General features: G+C 44.6%; 1 long non-coding RNA gene across 1 annotated transcript; it reads left to right on the forward strand.

Annotated features, from left to right (window-relative positions):
* Positions 1-2,235: 2,235 nt before the first annotated feature.
* LOC141069674 (uncharacterized) lies at positions 2,236-3,449 on the forward strand. The gene is made up of 3 exons (XR_012226632.1): positions 2,236-2,277; positions 2,394-2,608; positions 3,010-3,449. It is a non-coding gene; the product is annotated as an uncharacterized lncRNA (long non-coding RNA).
* Positions 3,450-12,404: the final 8,955 nt, after the last annotated feature.

Below are 12,404 nucleotides of genomic sequence, written 5' to 3' on the forward strand. Positions count from 1 at the left end.
CCAACTGTCATTTACTTACTTGACAATATCTTCTTCCATAGATATTATAAAGCACACCAAGTCTCCCATTAGAGACATTCTCTTGCTCAGTTCAGCAGGATATGCTCCACACCTCCTTTGGGTATTTCATTTTTCGATTTTTTTTTTAATAAGTCATCTGGCTCTACCTAGGATTGTGCGGTACACTTGGTGATTACCCTCTGCATTTAATGAATTATGCAAGCATATGACCATTAACTATGCTGTGTAAATACTTTTGTTATACCTTATTTTGTTTTATTTTGTATCTTTCTTTGTCACACCATGTTATATTTATTTTTTGATTTATTTACCATTGTAGTAACTGAAGAAGGACACAATAAACCAAAATGTTTTCTCGTGTAATACAGTAAATTCTCTTTCCATACATTTAAGTTGAGTGCTAGGTTTATACTTACTAGCCAATAGGAGGCTGGCAGCTGACGTCAGCGTGCACGTCGCCGGTGTATGATGTCATTGTCATTCGCTGGAAAGTACGCGCTTGAAATGACTGGGGTGGACGTCGGCGCTGGAACGTGGCCAGGTAAGAAGAAAGTGTTTTATCTTAATTTTTTTTTTAAAACGGCAAGCCACAATATGTTTGAGTGGCCCATCTGTCTCCTTCTTGCCTCATGATCCTGCACCATATGACATGGTGTAGAGGATCATTAGGCAGGATGGAGACAGATGGGGCAGAATGGAAACAGATGGTGCAGGATCATGAGGCAGGATGGAGACAGATGGTGCAGGATCATAAGGCAGGATGGAGACACATGGTGCAGGATCATGGGGCAGGATGGAAACACATGGTGCAGGATCATGGGGAAGGATGGAGATAGATAGGGTGGGATAGAGACAGATGGAACAGGAATATGGGGCAGGATAGAGACACATGGTGCAGTATCATGGGGCAGGATGGAGAAGTGGTGCAGGATGCAGACACGTGGTGCAGGATCATGGCCAGGATGGAGACAGATTTGGAGGTATGGAGACAGATAGGGCGGTATGGAGACAGATGGGACAAGATGGAGATAGATGGGGCTGGATGGAAAAAATATGGTACAGCATCATGGGGCAGGATTGCAGGATCATGGGGCAGAATGGTGACACATGGTGAAGAATCATGGAGCAGGATGGAGACACATGGTGCAGGATCATGGGGCAGAAGAGAGAGATGGGGCAGGATCATGAGCCAGGATGGATGGAGACAGATGGGGTAGGATCATGGGGCAGAATGGAGACAGATGGGGCAGGATCATGGGTCAGAGTGGAGACAGATGGGACAGGATCATGGGGCAGGATGAGACAGATGGGGCAGAATCATAGGGCAGGATGGATACAGATGGGGCAGGATCATGGGGCAGCATTGAAACACATGGTGCAGGATCATGGGGCAGAATGAATACGATGGAGAGAGATGGGGCAGGATCAATGCACAAATAAGGTAGATCATGGGACAGATGGAGCAGGATCATGGGAGAGATGGAGCAGGATCATGGGACAGGATGGTAACAGATGGGGTAGAATGGAGACAGATGGGACAGGATGTGGATATCATATGGGGCAGGATGGGGAGATCATATGGAGCAGGGTGGGACATCACATGGGGAGAATGGATACTCATGAATGCAGGAAGGGAGAATATATGAAGGGAGCCAGGAATCAGACACAAGGGGTCCAGGATGGGGGATATTATTACCCTAGGGGCTAACACTAGAACTACTGATGGAGTCATTTTGACTCCTTTCGTTTTTTATTTCTCTTCTGTGACTACATTTTTCAGAATTCCGGCTTGAAACTCGGTGACTTTTCCTCAAATATGATGTGAAAAAAGATTTTGTGAGAATAAATAATTTTGGTGAAAAATTTGCGCGTTTTTTTCAAAATTTACCAAGAACTACTGAAGGGAGTCATTTTGACTCCCTACTATATTTTGAGGTCCTTTTGTCACTAAATGTTGCTATAAAGTTTTGTGCATAATTTTTTCACTCTGTCTTATTTACCCTGATGTTCATATAGATGTAGTTCAATTTACATGTCAACTTTTCACATTTCCTTGTGTTTTACCTGCTTGTATTACTGTGTAATACTGAACAAAATAGCTTGTTTACTCTAGGCTCTTATCTTATGCTAATGAAGGGTGGTGTTTTTCTAAGGTCCTAGCAGGAGACAGTATTCTGGATAGTAACTTTACTTTCAGTTCAGATGAAGAGACAAAGAGAACAGACGCAGACATAGGAGCTCTGAAGACTCATACAGGTATGAATTGTTATGAAATAGTTTAGCTGTCTGTCAACTGATTCAGCCCACCTACTTTTGAAGGTGGCAGAACAGTTATTATTTCTTTTAGTTTTCATTTCATTTCTATTTTTCAGCAGGGAACTATATAGAATTATGGAATTTGTGAGGAATATGGAGAGAAGACGTTTGATAAAGCCTCAGGATATTCTGGCTACTTTGCAATCCATACCGGAGGATGAATCCGAATCCGAATTGCAGGAACATGTATTTGATTCTGACAGTGATGAAGATTTCATTCCTCAGAACATATCAAGTGAATCTGAAGACTCAGAAGGAACAAATCCAGAAGGTAAGTAGTTATGTGTATTTATTTGTTCTTCCACACACTGAGTTAGGGCCTGTGCACACTAGCAGAATTCTGGCTGAATAGCCATCTGGATATTCTTGCCGCAATACAGGCCGTACCTGCCCGCTCATGCCTGAAGCTCCGCTCCGAACCCCGGGCTGGAGCCGCTGTCAGGGACAGAGCAGCGCTTGCTTACGCGCGAGCACGGCTCCGTCCCAGACAGCGGCTCCAGCCCGGGGTTCGGAGCGGAGCTTCAGGTATGAAACTCCGCTCTGTACCTGAGCGGGCAGGTACGGGCCGGATTGTGGTGAGAATATCCTGTCGGATATTCCGCCGCTAATCCAGCCAGTGTGCACGGACCCTTACAAAACAAAAATTCTAAATATTCATCAACTTTTTTCCAGATATTCCAAGCACATCAACTGGGGATCGGGCTCATGCAGTTATGTTGCCTCGTGACCATCCTCCTGGTCGTGGACAGAAAAAATCAGCAAAACGTCCCAGAAATGAAAGAACAACAGATAACGATGTCGGCGAAGGTAATGCAACAACAAACACCAGAGAAGGCGAATCTGAAGGAATACTAGTTTCAGCGGATGGTATTCAATGGAAACCTGTTGAAATTGGAGAACACTTGCCTGGTAGGCGTGCCAGCCAAAATATTCTTCGAGAAGCACCTGGCCCTACAGGATACGCCAGAAGAAATATCATTATCGATAGTCCTTTGAGCGCATGGCGTTTATTTTTTGATTCATATATATTGACACATATAAAGAACTGTACGCTTGCAGAAGCATGCAGGAACAATAATTTACAGTTTACTCTATCCGATGAGGAGCTAGATGCATTCATTGCGAAATTCTATGCTCGTGGAATATCTGGCACGAACCATCACTCGATTAGCAGTATTTGGTGTAATGACTGGGGAATACCGTTTTGCAAAGCGACAATGTCTAGGGACCGCTTTGTTGAAATTATGAGGTTTCTCAGATTTGATGAGAAATCTACTCGATCGGAGAGACTGCAAACAGACAAGTTTGCTCTATTTTCTACTGTGTGGGACAGGTTTATTGAAAATTGTATTGCGTCTTACAAACCTGGCCCATACATAACGGTGGATGAGCAACTTTTCCCAAGCAAAACTAGGTGTCCATTCACGCAGTACATGCCTTCCAAACCAGATAAATATGGCCACAAATATTGGCTAGCTGTTGATAAGGAGAGCAAATATCTGGCAAATGGCTTCCCTTATCTAGGCAAAGATGACACACGCCGTGCTGAGGACCGTTTAGCTGACCATGTGGTAATGAAGTTATTGGACCCATTTTTGAAAAAAGGTCGCAATGTTACAACCGATAATTATTTTACTTCAGTAAAATTAGCTAAACAGCTAAAAAGCAAAGGAACAACCATCGTGGGAACACTGAACAAGATAAGGCGAGAAGTGCCTAAAGAAATAAAATCCATGAAAGAGGAATTGTACAACACTAAAGTGTTTAGAAATGAAGACAATTTTACACTTACAGTATATCAAGGAAAGCCCAACAAAAATGTTGTCATTTTGAGTTCCGTCCATCCAGATGTTGTTGTTGCGTCTGATTCCGCTAAAAAAACTCCAGAAACGGTAAAGTTTTACAATGAAACAAAATATGGAGTAAATGTAGTGGATCAGATGGAACGAAAATATACCACACGAACATGCACAAGGAGATGGCCTGTTCATGCATTTGAAAATGCCTTAGACTTAGAATCATAGAATCATAGAATCATAGAATCGTAGAGTTGGAAGGGACCTCCTGGGCCATCTGGTCCAACCCCCTGCTCAAAGCAGGATTCGCTAAATCATCCCAGTCAGATGTCTGTCCAGCCTCTGTTTGAAGACTTCCATTGAAGGAGAACTCACCACTTCTCGTGGCAGCCTGTTCCACTCATTGATCACTCTAACTGTCAAAAAGTTTTTTCTAATATCTAATCTGTGTCTCTTCCCATTCAGTTTCATCCCATTGCTTCTAGTCTTTCCTTGTGCAAATGAGAATAAAGTTGATCCTTCTACAATGTGACAGCCCTTTAGATATTTGTAGACAGCTATTAAGTCTCCTTTGCGGGTATAAATGCATGGATAATATTCAAGGAGATTACCCACCAAAAAATGTCACGCAAGGCATTTTTGCAAACGCTTGTGAGAGAGTTGAGTGGTCCTTATGTCACAGATAGGGAAAAGGGTTCCACGTCCCAAGTTTCTACATGCTCAGAAGTGATGGTTCAAACAAAATTTTGCCAGATCAAAGAAAAGTGCAAGAAAAATAGATCTGTCGGCAATTGTAAGACTTGTGGTAAGTCTTTGTGTGGGCAATGTACTGCCATAAATTAAAGGCAATGCCTAAAATGCGAAACACCAAATGTTTAGAAGGTGAATTCTGCACCATATTTTCATTTTTATGCTCCTCCACCTACATTTTCTCTGCTTTTTGTTCTTCAGTTGTTGTTTATATGTGTGCACTTGAATACAAGAAAATGTTTGAAAAACGTCTATTATAATTATTGTTATTTTCTGTAGAAAAATAAGAAAAGCAGAAAAAAACAATCAAAAGCATTACTGTTGGATCTCACAATAATAATACATTACAAAAAATATAATTATTAATAAATAACCACAAATGAAACTCTAAAAATAAACGAAAACAAGCAAGGAGTCAAAATGACTCCTTTCAGTAGTTCTAGGCGGGGTCACGAGTCCAGTAGTCCTAGTGTTAAGGGATATTATTACTGCAGTCATGTATTTTATTTTTTGTGGATACTATTTTCAATGGGGGGTCCTGTTACTGTGCAGAGCGACACTGTGTTGCTTTTTTTTCCTTCATCTGGTGTAGTGTAGAAGTTGGGAAAAAATAAGTAATGGGCTATGCAAGCAGTGCTCTAGATAACTGTTATTTCCTGCAGAAACAAGCCCTGCTTGGAAGAAGTGATGGCGGTCTGCGCTCGATGAACATGAAAAGCAAAGATGAAGGACTTCACGTAGAGACGTCACAGTGTGTTACCTGTACACTGACACTATACACTGCATACTTTATACAGAGCTCCTGTGTGCAATGTCACCAGTGATCACTCTATTACCTTTACACTGACACTATATACAGTATTCCTGTGTACAATGTCACCAGTGATCGCTGTATTACCTTTACTCTGACACTATATACAGAGCTCCTGTCTATGTTAACGGTGATCACTCTTTTACCTGTACACTGACACTATATAAAGAGCTCCTGTGTATAATGTCACTGATCACTGTATTACCTGTACATGGACACTGCATATTAACTACAGATTTCCTGTATATAATGAAACTTATGGAGATATTAGTAATGTGTTTTTATGTTAATGATCAGTATTGTAGTATTTGGTCACTATGTGGTGGTAATATGTGGTAGAGGCCATGGAGGAGTGGTATTTGTTCCTTGTATGTGGTATTATAAGTTACTATGTGGTGGTAAAATGTTGTCTGGTCATGGTGTGGTGCTATTTTGTTAGGGACGGCGGAACGCACTAAATATTAAATAACAGAAAGTGCGTTCACCGCCCGGGGTCCACCGTGCAGAGGTGTTGAACTGCTGCTATATAATGGCAGATGCACAATATGGCAGTATGATACACACTGGTTGAACGTCACCCGGCGTGTGCTAGCGAGCTCTGAAAATCTCACAGAGACGCCTTAAGGTATAAACATAAATGCCAAGCCTGTTGACCTCACAGGTCTCAGCGGTGTGCACGCACGGTATATGGTCACAGAACTAGGCCCAAGACTCAGGGTCAATGTCCATCTAGACCTACCATGCGTGCTGCGTCGCTACCGTGGACGCCAACAAGTGCTGCTGACTGCAGCGCGGTGGCCGACCCAGCCGCCACACGACAATGCCCAAGAGGGGGCGCACTGTCGGACGCTAGTGCTGTAAGATGTGAACTGTGGCCTGTAGCGCGCCACTGAATGGCGCTGACTCTATGACTAAGTCTCTATCCACACACGTAATATCAGAGGGAGCGGATCTTAATGAGTCATTCGCAGGCACATGCATTTATCATCATTCACACAGATAGCAATTAGAGTCTATACTAGCACATGGCCGAGCGGCCATGCAACCCTTTTATAGCCGGGACCTTCCGGAAGGTTCTAGATCTCTGATATGGACCAATGAGATCTGGAGAAGGGCCTGAGCATGTGACTCCCGATCTCCAATGGGAGATGGTCTAGTGAGCATGCCCAGTAGTGCGATGAGAGGACTTAGCATCTGGAGGGCTTGCTGCAGGGCAGCCTTCGCTGCTATTGCTGGCCCAGAGGTGGCAGCAACAACCAGACCCACAGAGCTGCTTTCTGAGCAGAGCGTCTGGAATGCCGGGATTGCTGTGCAGGCTCCTGAGTGGTCGGTGGAGAATGGGAGACTGCTGAATGCAAGCCTCTGGATTCCTGCTGTGCTGTTGCAGGAACCCGACACCTCACACTATTTATTCCTAGTATGTGGTATTAATTGGTCACTGTGGTGGTGGCGGTGTTTATTCCTTGTATGTAGTATTATTCGGTCACTGTGGTGGTAATATGTGATCTGGTCTTGGTGTGGTGGCATTTATTCCTTGTATGTAGTATTATTCGGTCACTGTGGTGGTAATATGTTGTCTGGTCATGACGCAGTGATATTTGTCCCTTGTATGTGGTATTATTGGTCATTTTAAACTTTAAAACATATACCTAAATTGTATTGGATATTTTAACAAATGATTAATAGGTTAGAGTAGAGTAGGGCTCGGCCAAGAGTCTACCTTGGTGTGTAGCGGATTAAAAAATCTTTTGGCCAAAGCAAAAGCTGCTGGTTATATGTGTGATCTGGTGATGGGAACTGTTAATGTGTGATTGGTGAGGACGTGGTATAGAAATTGAGTTTTTCCAAAAGTGGGCGGTGGGACTGTTCAAGGTGAGGAGGTGGGTTTGAGTTGGAGCCTGGGTGGAACCTCAAGGGGGCCCCAAAATTTGTAGTGGTAACTCTCCTCCTCACTGTCACACTTCCGGTCCTAGTCATATCTTCTTATCACTGTCGCGATCACAGAATATCCGGAATCCTTCATGCTAAGCCGAGATTTCATCTTTGATGAGACCCCGGACAGTTTTGTGCATGCATATATAGAATCACAACACACGTCATGACATTGTGACCTTAAACACACTTATGCAGAACTGTCCTGGGCCTCATCAGAGCTGGAAGTCAAGGCCTAACATGAAGAAGCCCTGGGATTCAGTGCTCAGCAATCAGAAGATGCGACAAGGACTGGACAGGTGATGGTGAGGAGTGGAGGGGCCAGAGAGGTGAGTGGTGAGATGATTAAAAGGATTTTGTGTTGTTTTAACATCTTAAGAAGAAAATAACTTCTCTGCAAAATGAATTTCCCGGGAAAATCTGCACAAAAATGCAAATTTGCATTTTTCCTGATCCTCTCAACTCTACTTGCAGTTCTTTAAAAGCCACAGGGCCAATAAATGGATGACCACACCAGCTGTCAGCTAATTTTTCAATCAAATTACAGCTGCCTAATTCATATCTATGCAAAGTAAAGGTGGTAGGAGTAGAGTGAGAGAACAGGCAGAGGGAGACAGACAGACTCATTCTGCTGCTTTGCATTAATCTAAAACCAGTGCTGGATTCATAGCTACACTGCTCAGTACTGCTGTATAAAGCCAACCATGCAGCTTCTACAATTGAACATGTTTTAATTAGAGATACAGGAGAGCAGGAATACCTTTTGTCTCCGTGTGCTTTTTCTAGGAAACCTCATGACAGATTTTCTCTGCTCACTAAATCAAAGATGACTGAAAATTTGAGTTGCAGAGGCTAAAGAAATGAAAAATGCATGATGTAAGTCATGTAATTTCAAAAAATAGTGTTATTCGTCATTTGCACACACATCTTTTTCTGAATGGTAAACTGAAAGGACAGATATGCTCTAAATATTTATGGTCTATCCTTAGAAAAAAAGGTCATTAATGTTTGATCAGTGGGTGTCAGAAGTTCCAGGACCTTGTCAATCAATAGAATTTTCTATTTGAAATTTTGGGGAATGATAAGTAAACATCACTGTGTAGGTTACTCATAAAACATTGCCTGCTTGAGCCTTTCCTTATGTACAATTGTGATAGATAAAACATTACTGTTTTTGTATATTCTTTTATCTTCAATAAGACTTGGTGGAAATGTAACTCTTCTTGCTAGTCAGGACCTGGCACACTTCCTCCCTGCTAAGGCTCATTAGCCCCATCTGGAGTTTGGTGAAGTGGCCTGCTTCCTCACTATTTTAATTAACATGCATATTTGAACAGAGCTTATTAAGCTCAACAAGCAATAGATATATCCCCTGGACAATATTCTTACCAACATTTCATAGCAAATATAGAAGACATATTACCTTGCTATGCTGTGTACATACTGTTTCTTGTTTCCATACTAATACTTAAAATGAGGATCTGGAATAGATACTGTCAGACAACTTATATGAACTTACATATAGTACTACTGGTGATGAGCGAATGTACTCACCACTGCTTGATTCTAGATCGAGCATCGGGGGGCTTGTTACTCAATTGAGTATCGTGGGAGCTCATGCCCCATACTCAAGTCCCCGCCTTGCATGTTTGGCGCCTTTTAGACAGCCAATAAATATGGGGGGATTGTCTGACATACATGGTAATGCCGTATCAGAGCCAGACTGGCCATCTGACAATTCTGGCAAATGCCAGCTGGCATTACAATTCAAAGAAAGCCCAGATGAATGGCACCAAGGCTCTAATCCACCAGCAACAAGTCGAAGATCAATCACAGGCACACAGTGTGTAAAACACTGCTGGGAATAACTAGTGCTCAGCATCAGAAAAAAAAAAAACATGCTAAATTTGTAAAAAAAAGGAAAAAGATGCGGCACTCACCCAGATTTGCAGGGCAGTGTTTCTATATTCAACCATTAATAGGTCCACCTGTTGAAGCGTCTGTGTACGCGAAACGGCTGTCGTCCGTCTTTTTCCCTGCATGCCTCATGTTATCTGCCCGTCCTTTATTGTATGACCTTTAATGGTTGAAAAAAGAAACACTGCACTGCAAATCTGGGTGAGTGCCGCATCTTTTTCCTTCTTTTACAAAGCCAGCTGGCATTAACCTGCAGGTGTTCTCAACCAGTTCTACTTGCCCATTCAAATTGTAGGCTTGCAGCCCAGGAAAGACATGTTTGTCCATTATAGTAGATGTTTTAACCAGAAAGTGGCATATACAGTAGGATATGGAAGGGTTTAGACAGGACCCGTCAGAGAAGTGTCACCTTGCCGCGGGTGACGGGCACACCTGAATTGGCCAAATCATGCACCAAGACCCTTCGCTTTTGTAAGTACATCTTGCTGAGGGACAGAGCGCTTGGAAGTTGTTATATGACTTGGCATTCACAGGGTGCTGCTGTGCCTTTCATATATGTTTTGAAGTTACTGCAGCCTGCAGCTTGCACCTATTCACACTTAGGAGGTGCTGGTCAGGTTTTTTTGCATATATATATATATATATATATATATATATATACAGGGTGGGTCATTTATATGGATAGACCTGGGTGGGCCATTTATAAAGTTGGATCCAAAATGGCTGACTTCAAAATGGCCGCCATGGTCACCACCCATTTTGAAAAGTTTTCCCCCTCCCATATACTAATGTGCCACAAACAGGAAGTGGATATCACCAACCATTCCCATTTTATTTAGATATATTCATATAAATGGCCCACCCAGGTGTATCCATATAAATGGCCCACCCTGTGTGTGTATATATATATATATATATATATATATATATTTATAATATAACCATGAGAGCATCACTCTGTCTGAAGCCTTTATACACTGCACCAGAGCGACACGCCTGCACAGTCTGAACCCCACAGAGTGACGCATCCCCCGCAGAGTGACGCATTCCCCCAGGAGATCGCGGTATGCGTAAGCACTGAACGCATACCGCGATCTCTACAACACCTTACCGAACCCGCTGTTGCTATTGCCAGCAGGGCCTTGCGTCTTCAGGTGATGTCTGGACAGGTTGGGTTGTAGCGCCGGAATCAGTGCCTGCGCAGTCCGCACTTATTGCTGCCATTTTCTTTAAGACACACTGCAGTGTGTCTTCAGCAATATGGCTCCAGATAGGGCGTTATGAGCATGCCTGTACTCTGGTGCCAGACTCCTCTCCCCGGCCTCCTGCAGAATGGGACAGCGCTGGAGCACAGGGAAGAAAAGTGAGTATAAATGCTTTTTTTTTTTTTGTATGTGTGCAGTTTAATAGGGGAGAGGGGGACCATGTATACCAGGATTGGGGGGTGAGGGGACCATGCATACCACAAAAGGGATGAGCGGACCATGCATACCACAAAAGGGGGATGAGGGGACCATGCATACCATGAAAGGGGGGTGAGGGGACCATGCATACCAGGATAGGGGGGTTAGGAGACCATTCATACCACAAAAGGGGGGTGAGGGGACCATGCATACCGCGAAAGGGAGGTGAGAGGACCATGCATACCAGGATAGGGGAGTGAGGGGACTATGCATAACAGGATAGGGGGTGAGAGGACCATGCATACCAGGATAAGGGGGTGAGGGGACCATGCATACCAGGATGGGGGGATAGGAGACCATGCATATCACGAAAGGGGGGTGAGGGGACCATGCATAACACGAAAGGGGGATAAGGGGACCATGCATACCATGAAAAGGGAGTGAGGGTCCCATACATATCAGGATAGGGGGATGAGAGGACCATGCATACAAGGATAGGGGAGTGAGGGGACCATGCATACCAGGAAAGGGGGGGTGAGAGGACCATGCATAACAGGATAGGGGGTGAGGGGACCATGCATACTAGGATAGGGGGGTGAAGGGACCATGCATAGCAGGATAGGGGGTGAGAGGACCATGCAATATCAGGATAGGGGAGAGAGAGGACCATCCATACTAGGATAGGGGGGTGAGGGGACCATGCATACCAGGATAGGGGGTGAGGGGATCATGCATACCAGGATAGGGGGGTGAGAGGACCATGCATACAAGGATAGGGGGGTGAGGGGACCATGCATACCAGGATGGGGGGTGAGGTGACCATGCATACCAGGATGGAGGGGTGAGGTGACCATGCATACCAGGATAGAGGGGTGAGGGGACCATGCATATCAGGATAGGGGAGTGAGGGGACCATGCATACCAGGATAAGGGGGTGAGGGGACCATGCATACCTGGATGGGAGGGTGAGAGGACCATGCATACCAGTGTAGGGGGTGAGAGGACCATGCATACCAGGATTGGGTGGTGAGGGGACCATGCATACCAGGATAGGGGAGTGAGGGGACCATGCATACCAGGATAAGGGGGTGAGGGGACCATGCATACCTGGATGGGAGGGTGAGGGGACCATGCATACCAGTGTAGGGGGTGAGGGGACCATGCATACCAGGATTGGGTGGTGAGGGGACCATGCATACCAGGATAGGGGGGTGAGGGGACCATGCATACCAGGATGGGGGGGTGAGGGGACCATGCATACCAGGATAAGGGGGTGAGGGGACCATGCATACCAGGATAGGGGGGTGAGGGGACCATGCAAAACAGGATAGGGGGGTGAGGGGAACATGCATACCAGGATAGGAGGGTAAGGGGACCATGCATACCAGGATAGGGGGATGAGGGGACCATGCATACCAGTATAGGGGGTGAGGGGACCATGCAAACCAGGATAGGAGG

This window comes from Dendrobates tinctorius, unplaced genomic scaffold (assembly GCF_039654945.1).
Source record: "Dendrobates tinctorius isolate UK_male_01 unplaced genomic scaffold, ASM3965494v1 ptg000270l, whole genome shotgun sequence".
Taxonomy (NCBI): domain Eukaryota; kingdom Metazoa; phylum Chordata; class Amphibia; order Anura; family Dendrobatidae; genus Dendrobates; species Dendrobates tinctorius.